This window comes from Arachis ipaensis, chromosome B07, assembly GCF_000816755.2.
Source record: "Arachis ipaensis cultivar K30076 chromosome B07, Araip1.1, whole genome shotgun sequence".
NCBI classification, from domain to species: Eukaryota; Viridiplantae; Streptophyta; class Magnoliopsida; order Fabales; family Fabaceae; genus Arachis; species Arachis ipaensis.
In genome coordinates this window covers 22589148-22600739 of record NC_029791.2, presented here as the reverse complement: position 1 = coordinate 22600739, position 11592 = coordinate 22589148, and the positions used below count along the sequence as shown (strand labels likewise).

The window sequence follows — 11592 nt, the reverse complement described above, 5'->3', positions numbered from 1 at the left end:
ATATCTCATATATATATCCTTACTTTCCATTTTTTTTAGACGCGAGACTAATTTTTTTCCTCCATCGCATTTACTACTCAACATATATCACCTTAAACTTAAGGTTATATGCAAATTACCATATAAATATTTTCTAGATATATAATATTGACACCTTAACTTGTATAAATATAATACATTAATACCCACACTATATTGGTCCCAAAATCACTCACTCACATAAATAATATTACTATATTTTTCATCACTTAAACTTACTAACAATCATAAGAATATAAGAGAAAATTTCTTAAACAAACACTAAGCATTTTTATTTATAGAGAGATGATTAATAACTTACAGACGAAGCCTTTATATAAGCAAACCTTCATAATAAAATAGTAATTTTTATAACAACTAAGCACTAGTTGTAATAATTTAAGAAACAAGTAGAAACTTTAGTTTCCCCCGAATTTCCTCAGTTCCAGGCCCGAAGCGACTCCCCACTTCGAACGCGGGTCTCCGGCAATGGCAGATTTCTGTCTTCGATTGGAGCTCTCTCCTTGTATGAGCTAGTAGGATCTTTGATCATCTGTCTTTCTAACTCTAATAGAACATCCGGGTGGATGCGTCAGTCTCTGATAACAATTACAACGGGTAGTCACCCCGCTATTTGAATAAAATAATGTCTCTTCTTCTTTTGATTCTTTCTTCTTTCTGTTCGTTCACCTGAGCGAATTCTTCTCTTCTTTCTCTCCCTGCCGAGCTTGTTGGAGTGTCATTGCCAAGATCTAGTTTAATTCCCTTTCCCCGGGAGCCTGTCCCAGTCCCACTAGTGCTAGTTGTTGACCAAAGAAAGAAAGGATGCATGGGACTTTAAGTAAGTCAGGGATTTCCTTCTCCTCAGCTGTGTCGGATGCAACTGATGAAAGACCAGCAAGAAAGCAGATCGATGGTAGTATAAGAGATCTGATCTGTAAACCCCCGAAATGATTTACATAATGGTTCCTGCTTTCACTTGACGTACTGTAACACCCTAACTACCAAAGCTCGCACTTCCGGCTGCGCGACTCTGATAGCTCGGACATTACGACGACTTTTATACTATTTAATACTAAAATATGAGCCTGTTTGAAACTTTAATCATACACAGCCATTCCGGCTCACGGTTCAATCCAAAACCAACCAATATGTATAATCATACACAGCCATTCCGGCTCACAACAAAACAGCACTTCCACCATTCAACATCATTAAGTTCATAAAGTCGGCATTTAAGCCATAAATCATTTTCTCAATTCATTTCACTTTGAAATCGAGTTTCAACTCTTTTCAGCCTTGGCTTTAAAGATCTCATTTCTCAAATCATCTCAGACTCATAAGCCACTTTTACTCAAGGTAAATTCCCCTTTGAAAACAATGCCACTCTCGGCATCCTCTTTCCAAACTTCCATGACCATGGCAAGTTAAAGATTTATTTTGAAACATTCAAAATCATCCATTCAACAATGGAATTTTATAACAAAGTTTTTCGGCAGAGTCCCAAGTCTTTAGGGGAGAATAACATATCTCATTTCGCCAAATTCATTTAAAATCATTAAAACATTGGCTTTCTGATTTGAGTAAGAAAATAGGATCTAAGCCAAACCGAGTCACGTAACCTTTACTTCTTTCAAAACCATTTCCTTTACTTAAACAAAACCGGCTTCAATTCCATAATTAAACCTGAAGCGTTTCAAACTGATAAGAGAATCATTTTCGTTGTGTTAAACTAGAGTTCAAAAGATACTTTGAATCTTATTTAAAACGTCAAAATAATGAGGCTCATCAATCGAAATCCAATTCCTTTTAAAATCACGAAAACTCTCCCAAGGGACAATCTTTGTGTTTAATAGAGAAAAACATAAACCCGTTTTACCTTTTAAAACAGCCTCAAAGTAAAATTCTCTTTCGAATGACTTGTACCCAAAGACATACTGTACTTCTTGGAAAATAAGGAGAAATCATGATTCTCTTTTCAATAATTCTTTCAAAGCATAACTTCATTGCTTTCTTAATTGTTCTAAGTAAAGGTAATAAAAGAAGCCATAATTTCACAATCCTCAAAATAGATAGGAAAGACATTAAACTCAAAATTTCCCAATTAACATTTCAAATAAGGACTCGGATTCTATAGAAATTTCGGCAGCACCTCCCCTAAAACTTGGACTTTCGCCACCCGGTTCGGGTCCCAACTAAACCGTTTCTCATTCCTTTTCAACAGCTCAAAACCAGAAATCAATTCAAAAGCAAGCTAAATCCAACAGTCGCCTCAGTGGCATATCTCAAGGAAGCCATTTCAAAAATCAACTCAATATCAACCGATTTAACTCATTTCTAAAGCTTTAAAGAATCGGTTCAACAATAAATCATTTATCAAAACCAAATCAATTAAAGCAACCCAGGCTGAATTTCAAGAGTATTCTATCTTCCACATCATCAAAATAATTGACTCAATTCAAACCAATCCTCAATCATATTTCAAATCTTTAAAGAATCAACCTTAAAACATTACATTTCACAAAGCTGCACAACAGTTCAGCCAAACAAACATTCATAAGCTTTCGAGACAATCAAATAATACATAAGGCCGATACAATCACCAAATACACATTTTCTCACATCAGTATCCATATGTAATAATTCCAATACATAAAGTATTGTCTTGGAAAGCGCCACTACCTCAAAACGCAAATCCATAATCCACACGCCTCATAAGTTCTTTTCACCTCAACTCGAAATCAAAGGCAGCTTCAAAGCACAGCCCCACACATTTTCGCAGCAGCATAAACAGCTCTAAATTACAACAAGCAACCTCAGTTACTAAACTCTAAGAACATTAATACCGTAAGGGCTTTAATACACGTACGGGACACTAACGTAGGGCTTTCGAAACATAATTTCTTACCGGAATTTCAACACGAAGCAGCTGCGATTTTGAACCGGCCCGACAGCAGCTCCGGCGGTGGCCAGAAGCTCTGGTGGATCAACTATAAAAATCGCACAGCGTCAAAACCATCTCGAAAATCAAAAAGGCAGAAACCGCAATTAAAATCCTTACCGGCAACCTTTTCCGGCGACGGCAGCAGTAGCCAGAAGCTTTGGCGGTGGTCCCGGAAGTCGCAGAACTGTTCTCAGCGGCCAGAGGTGCAGCGGCCATGGCATCAACGACAGCGGGACTCCAATGGTGGCAGAAAACAACCCTATTCACAGCACCGCTTCCTGCGCTCCTCTCTAACAAGCAGCAGCAACAACTGGCGTCTTCGGTGACAATGGAGGCACGGCGATGGCACTCCCCCTCCGACGCGGCTTAATGGCGACACTGTGGCTCCCTTCAAAGCGGCGACGGCGGCGACCTCGTGGTAGCAGAGCGCGACGGATCTGGCAGCACAGGCGGCGACTGGGCAGTGCGATTCCCTCCTTCGCAGCCCTCTCTCTCTCGCCTCAGCTCTGATTCGCAGTGGAGGTGTCTTCACAGACAGCAGCAACGGTCTCCCCTCGTCCTCGCGACGGCAGTGCGACAGTCCCGAGTAGCGCGACGGCAGCGAGCTAGGCGGTTCCTTCCTTCCCTGCGCGCGCGCTCTCTCCTCTGTCCTGTGGCTATGGTTCGCGGCTTCCTCTCCTTCAACGGCAACACGACGGCATGGCGGCAGTGATGCCCACCAGCGCCGTCCTTCCTCTTCCCCTCTCCTCTTCTCTGATCTCTTCCTCTCTAGTTCTCGTTTCTTCAAGGTTTGTGTGTTTGCTACTATTTTGGGGGAAGGGGGGTTTCGGCTGAGGCAAAGGAAGTTAGGGTTTTCTTTTTTTTCAAAATTTATGGTTAGGGACATTTTAGTAATTTTACATAAAATTGGAAATAATATAGTAATTGAAACCCAAATTAAATCCAACACTATTTGTACATAGAAAATACTATTTGCTCATCAATTTCACAAATTATTTTCAATAAAATGCCCAAATCTAAAAATTAGAAATAATATACTTAATTTCTTCATTTTCCAAAATAGCAGTAATAATATTTAAAATATTACTTATCTAATCCAAATCATATAAAATTCTTATTATTTCATAACTATCAACCTTATACTTTAAATATAGAAAATAATCCAATAATTACAAAATTGGATAATAATCATAACTTATCTCAAATCCAATAAATCAAAACTTGCCTTAATTATCTTTAATAAAATGATTTCCGAAATTAAGGCTATAAATAACTATATGATTTGAGACTTGATCATAATAAGACTTTTCAAAAGTTCTGAGTCTTACACGTACAGGCTTAGAGCATTTCAGGGGGAGGATTGTTCCAAACGTGTATCTATGTCTATTTCCCAAGTATCGTACAGAGCCATGTTCATAGCAGGCTTCATATCTTTCTTTTCATTCTCAGTGAGAAAAATTCCTTTCTGTTCAAGTAAAGCACTAGTCAAACTCCTTGTTCAATGTTGCTTCAAATTCTTAGTCATCAATATTGAAACTTCTAATTCATGATTCATCATTCTTTTAGTACGGAGGTGATGAGTGCATCTTGTTCATGACAACTTGATTTGTAGCCTTCAATTTTGACTAGGAGATAAAGTTTGAGTTGTGATTCTTCTAGCTTCTAGTTTCATCACTTATAGTTCTTGTAACTTCTAATTTCATGATAGTTCTAGTATGGTATAGTTGTACTACTCTCTTGAATATTCTTGATTTAATTATCTAACATTGCCTCCCTTAAATCAAGCTTGTAGAGTTTATCATTCCAAGCATCTTCTTCAACTTGTAAAATAACTTGGTCTTTAACGGTTTTGTAAAGATATCTGCAACTTGGTCTTCAGTGAGACAGTACTCAATAAAAACTTCTTTCTCATTCACCTACTCTCTGATTTTGTGAAATCGAATATCAATATGCTTCGATCTTCCATAGAACACTAAATTTTTGAAAAGTGCAATAGCCGACTTGTTATCGCAAAATATTGTTGTTGGAGTATTTTGTTCCTCATTCAATTCCTCAAGAATTCTTCTTAGCCAAATTACTTGTGTTGCACAACTTGCTGCTGTTATATATTCTGCTTCTACTGTAGAGAGAGAAACTACTAATTATTTCTTTGAAGACCATGAAATTGCACTAGAACCAAGATGAAATACAAATCTTGAAGTATTTTTTCTTGTTTCTATATCTCCGACCCTATCACTATTAGTGTAGCTAACAAGGTTTATTTCATTAGTATTCTCATAATAAATTCCATCATTTAATGTACCTTGGATATATCGAAGAATTCTTTTTGCCGCTTGCAAATGGTTGGAATAAGGTTCCTCCATAAATTTACTAAACAAACTAACTCCAAACACAATATCTAGTCTGGTTGCAGTTAAGTATCTCAGACTTCCAATCAAGCTTTTGTAATATGTACGATTTACTACTCTTCCTTTATCTTCTTTCAGTAACTTGAACTTTTCTTCAATTGGAGTAGGAACTGGCTTTGAATGGTCCATTTGAAATTTCTTCAAAATATCATTTGCATATTTTCTCTGAGAAATGAAAATTCTATCATCTTTTTGAAGAACTTCAATGCCAAGTAAATAAGATATCAAACCCATATCCGTCATTTCAAAGTGCTTTATCATAGCTTATTTGAATTCTGCAATTATCTTCAAATTATTGCCAGTAAAGATCAATTCGTCAACATAAAGACACACGATCAAGATATCTTCAGGTTCAATGAACTTGATATAAAGAGTATGCTCAAACGGACATCTTCTGAAACCATTCTCAATGAAATAAGAATCAATCTTCTTGTATCATGCTCTTGGTACTTGCTTTAACCCGTACAAGGCTTTCTTCAACCTGTAAACTTTATCTTCTTCTCCAGAAACTTCATATTCTGCAGGTTACTCAGCATATACTTCTTCTTCTAAAATGCCATTTAGAAATGCTGACTTAACATCCATTTGATGTATCTTCCACTTATTTTGAGCTGAGAGTGAAATAATCATACGAATAGTATCTAATCTTGCAACAAGAGCAGATACTTCAAAATAATCAATACCTGACTTTTGTTTGTATCCCTTAGCAACTAATCTTACTTTGAAACGATCAACTTCATCACTGAGTTTGTACTTAGTCTTGTAAACCCACTTTACTCCAATCGGCTTCTTATCTATTCGTAAATCTGTCAGCTCCCATGTGTCATTCTTCTTAATCGCATAAATCTCTTCATCCATTGCTTTCTTCCAATTGTTGTCTTTAGAGGCTTCTTCAAAGTTCAATGGCTCACAATATGAAAATAGAGCAAAATTTATGATTTCTTCATCAGACGGATCGTTGTCATTGCTAACTTCATAATCTGTTAATCTAGCAGGTAGTCTCCGCTCTCTTTGAGGTCTTTTAGATGATTCTGGTTGTTCGGTTGCATCCGGTTGTCTTTCTTCTTCATCATCACATGTATTTGAAGTTACATTCTACTGCTTTTTTATCTTTGTGTCCCAGTCCCACATAGCTTTCTCATCAAATGTCACGTCTCTGCTGATGATTACTTTCTTTATTTTTGGATTGTACAACTTGTATGCTTTTAAATCTGTGCTATAATCGATAAAGATACACTTCTCGCCTTTGTCATCTAATTTCTTCCTTAATTGATCTGGTACATGGGCATAAGCAATACATCCAAAGACTCTGAAATGATGGATGGAAGGCCGCTTTCCACAACAAGCTTCCTCTGTAGTTTTATTACGAACACTTTTTGTTGGACACCTGCTTAAAATATGAACTGCTGTTGCGACTGCTTCTACCCAAAATTCTTTTAGGCATTTGTTTTGACTTGAGCATGCATCTGTCCATATCCATGATGGTTCTATTCTTTCTATCAACAACTCTATTTTGTTGAGGAGTATATCTAGTTGTTAGTTGATGTTGAATTCCGTGTTGCTTAAAGTATTCTGAACACGCAAAATATTATGTCCCTCTGTCTGTTCTGAGAATTTTGATTTTACAGCCATTTTTTTTTCGACAAATGCTTTGAATGTCTTAAAGACATCACATTCTTCTGATTTCTACTTCAGAAAGTATACCTATGCATATCTACTAAAATCATCAATAAAAATGATAAAGTACCTGCTACCACCATTACTTGGAACTTCTACAGAACAGAGATCTGAATGCACAATTTCAAGTAATCTTCTAGCTCTCCATGACTTTCCTGTAGGGAATGAATCTCTGTGCTTCTTTCCCAGTTGACAAATCTCACAAGCACAATTGGGAATATGAATCCGTGGTAGGCAAAAAATAAGTCCTTGGTAGTTTAGGCCAGAAAAATGAAAATGCCCAAACCGCATATGCCACAACCAGTTATCTTCAAGTATCACAGAAATCATGCAAGTGGGATTAACATGTTGAATTTTTGACGGAAATATTTTGTTTGAAGTCATCTTTACTTTATCTATGAACCTTCTGTTGTTGTCAAACACAATGCAATATCCACAATAAGTTATCATCTTATATCCCTTCTCAGATAATTGCCCCATACTGAGTAAATTGTAATCAAGTTCAGGAGCATAGAAAACATCAGAAATATAACTCAAAGAACCATCTTTCAATCTAATTGGTATGTGCCATTTTCCTTCAATAGGGATCTTTGTACTATTACTAAACTTCAATAATAGTTTAACTGAATCATCTAGTGAAGAAAATAACTCTTTTTTACCAGACATGTGATTACTGCAAGCATTATCTAAATACCATATGATCCGGCCGTTACGAATCTGATGTAATAACTTGGCATTATGTGTCATAACTCGTCAAACTTACGTTATAGCTCGGCGTGACATGTTACAACCAAGCTTAACGGACTACATCCTAGAGTCAAAACGTCCGATCAGATATCATCACCCGTTATACCCTTATTATTGCTCTTCAATTCGGACAATAAAGGAGGAATATAACCAACCTGTATACTCTCACCTATAAAAGGTATGATCTTCTATCCTAAAGACAGATTGAATTCTCAATACTAACTGTTCTTGTATGGATACCTGGAGGGAGAGCTCAGTCTCTGGGAGTCGACGCCGAGCTATGACTTTCGGTGCCGACCTTCAAGCCTTATGATAGTCCGAGCTTTACTCCAAGAGGGTGTCCAATCGCATAGAGCTTTGAGCAAGAGACAGGGGGGAGTGTACCTGCAAAGGCACTCCGAAGCTTAAGTTAGTATTGAGAATTCAATGTGTCTTCAGGATAGAAGATCATACCTTTTATAGATGATAGTGTGTAAATCGGTTATGTTCCTGCTTTATTGCCTGTATTAAAGAGCAATAATAAGGGTTTGGACGTTTCACTTTTGTGAAGCAGTCCGTTAAGCTGATTTGTAACGTTACTTTTTAATAAATGATATTGATTGTTGATTAGTAACTGTAACGCCGATTAATGACGTAAATTGCCGAGTAATGACTAAAATGCCGACTTATAACGCCAAATATCTGGGTAATAGATGTGAATAATGGCGAGTTATGAGTGATAAAGCCGATTTATGACATAGGATTTGTAATGGCCGAACCACAGCCCCCAAGCTTAGCCTGGGAAAATGTTTAATGAAGCAGGTTGAGCTTTTAATTGCGTATGAGTCGGCTACTGAACAGTTCGGCATGTGCTTTTACCTTGTAGCCCCCAGGTCAAGGTGCTTTATTGAACAGTTACTGAGACTATAGGCTTTCATGATTAGGATAGAGAAAATAATTAAGTGATGTCATTAATGAGTTTGCGTATTTCCAATGTGGGCTTTATTGGGTTTGATGTGACTGATTTGATGGGAAATGGAAGCGAGATTTTTGGGTTAAAGTGTGGGAATTAAAGGTTAGGAATTTTGAAGGTTTGCATGTTTGCTGGTTTGTGTTTTCTCAAGTGTTTTCAACCAAAAATGAGTAAAAGAGGTGAGTGCTCTTAGTTCTATTTAGTTTTTCTGTTTAATCGTATTTTCTTCTTCTTCTCTGCTTCTGTTTTTCAAATGGGTTATGAAAAAGAATCGAAAGGGGAGGTAGACTGGTCCTATGACTGGGTGAATGATGATGTAAGGGATCGTGTTTCTCTATTTTTGGATGTTGGTGCTGTGAATGAAATAGATAAGGCTAAGGTTGTTAGGGTTAGTTCTGGGGTTCGGTTGGAGCTGCTCCCTTGTACGGTTGATGATAGAGTTTTTCATAGAGGCGAGGGTTTTGAGTATTTCTTTATGTATAGTTGTGTTCTGGAGGAGCTAAGGGTGAGAGTTCCTTTTAGTGATTTTGAGTGTAAAGTTTTGAAGCAGTTGAACTGTGCGCCCTCACAGCTTCATCCCAATGGTTGGGCCTTCCTGCGGGCGTTTGAGATTCTTATAGAATATTTGGAGGAGAAACCGTTAGTGGAGTTGTTTTTCTCAGTGTTTCAGGCGAAGGGTGTTTGGAAGGGTGGCTGGGTGAATTTGAACAGTTCTCCGGGGTTTGCTGTGTTCAAGTTGTACAAATCGTCTTTTAAGAATTTTAAGGAAATGTACCTTAAGGTCAGTAGCTGTGAGGATGATTTTCCATTCTATGTGGACGAGCATTTGGGGGAAAAATTTCCTCTCTGGTGGTGTTCAGAGCCTCAAAATATTTTAGGGCCTGAGACTATAAGTCCAAAGGATGAGTGCATAATTGAGTTTTTAACTGAAGTGGTTGATCGGAAGGAGTTGATTTCTGTTTATGATCTACTGCAGTGGGAGGAAAATAAGGCTGCTGTGATAGACTATCTGGGTAAGATTTTGAATTGTGGATGTTGTGTCATATTTGAGGTTTTTTGAGTAGGTTTATATTTTCCTTGTTTTTCAGGTGGTAAATATCCTGGTGTATCTGCGGCGAGTTTGAGGTCTCGGGTGAAGAGTAAAGGTTTGGAGAAAGAATTATCTTCGTCAAAGGCGGACAAGGTCAGCGTTGGCGAGGTTGATCAGCCAAGGCCAGGGAGGAGGAAAGTTATTGCTAAGAAAAGAAAAGGTGATCTGGTTGATTTGTCCGATGTTTCTGATGATGAGAAAGATGTTGTTCCAATGGAGGAGGTTCATAAGTTTTGTGATAACCAAAAGAAGTTGCATGGTTTTGTTGAGTGGAGTGAGGGGTCGTCGCTCTGGGGAAAGGATTATCCTTTTATGATTACTGCTGATGAAGTTTGCCAAACCCCTGCCGATGTTAATTTGGTTGAAGAGGTGGGGGATGTGGCAGTTGATCAGTATATGCGGGTAATCTTTTACCTTTTATTTTGTTGTAGTTGATAATTTTGTGGGTGATCTCGTTTAATTCTGTGTTTGTTTGTTGAAGGTTGTTGGTCTGAGGCTTGCTAGTTTAGGGCGGAGCCGAGAGAAGAAACATCGTTAAGTAGCCAAGCAAAAGCCGGATTTGGAGGAACAATTAAGGCTGAAGGCTGCCAAGGTTTCAGAATTGGAGAGTAAACTAGCTGGGGTTGAGAAAGATTTAAAATTGATGAAGGAGAATTATGCCAAAGAGGTTGAAGATGTTAAAAAGAAGGAAGCGGATCTGTCTAGTATGAGTACTCGGGTAGTGGAGTTGACTGCAGAATTTAAAAGCTTAGAAAAGAGTAAGGAGACAGCGATCCTGGACTCCTTCATTGAGGGTTTCGAAAGAGCTTCTCTGCAAGCCAGGTTCTTGGCTCCTAATGTTGATCTTGATCAGATGGACCCTGGTAAGATTGTTCGTGACGGGGTTATGGTTGAAGATGATGGTGCTGAAGAGGAGGAGGATGAAAATAGTTGATTTAGTGTGTATGTTTGGTTAAAACATGTATTTTGGTGGGTTACTTTGCTCCTATAGTGAGCTTTTGACTGTACTGTGTATGAAATAGTTTTATTTTGTTTTTGGTTATGTGACTTTGATGAAAACATATATATTGATAGGTGTATTTTGCATAGTTTCTGATTGGCGATTATTCTGAATGATATGGCTTTCGATTAGAATCGAATGTTTTGTATTCTAGATAAATTTTGAATGATTGCGTGTTGAGTAGAATTAGAAAATTTTGGGAAAGTTTTGAAATATTGGTTTCCAATTTGGATTGGAATTCTGTGTGAATGATCGGATTCCGATGTAGATTGGGTATGTAAAAAAAAATTTATTTTTTAATGATCGACTTCTGAAGTAGATCGGATAGACTGTGTTGTCGGATTCCGATTTGAAGTCGGCAGTCGGATTGAATGAGTGATAGATTCTGTTCAGATTTGATTGATTGCTTCCGAGTTTAATCGGAATCCGTTTTAAGGTCGGCAGTCGGATTGACTGTTAGGTTCCGAATGACCTATTTGATCAATGTTAATAGTATCTGATTTGTCGGAATGATAGTATAGGTGAAAATGATATGTATATGAAAATGAAATGGAAATTATGAAATGGAAAAAATATTGATGTGATAAAGTTGGGGATCTACTTATTAAAGAACCCTTGATGTCTAGGGCCCAGGTAGGCTAGCCTCGTTAAAACCTCTCCAAGCAAAATCCTTGTGGGAAAAATCTTGGCAGTAGGAAAAAGAGTACTCGCCTGTCCCTGGTATTAGCTGTAATATAACTTTAGGGAAGATACATT

The 11592-nt window shown here is 37.7% G+C and overlaps 1 long non-coding RNA gene across 2 annotated transcripts; it reads right to left on the bottom strand.

The window, feature by feature from the left end:
- Nucleotides 2471–3786, bottom strand: LOC107608461. 2 transcript variants are annotated; one of them, XR_001612868.2, is made up of 3 exons: nt 3080–3786; nt 2927–3008; nt 2471–2814 (listed from the first exon to the last, which is right to left on the bottom strand). It is a non-coding gene; the product is annotated as an uncharacterized LOC107608461 (long non-coding RNA). The 2 variants fall into 2 exon arrangements; XR_002350698.1 differs by having other exon boundaries at nt 2797–3008.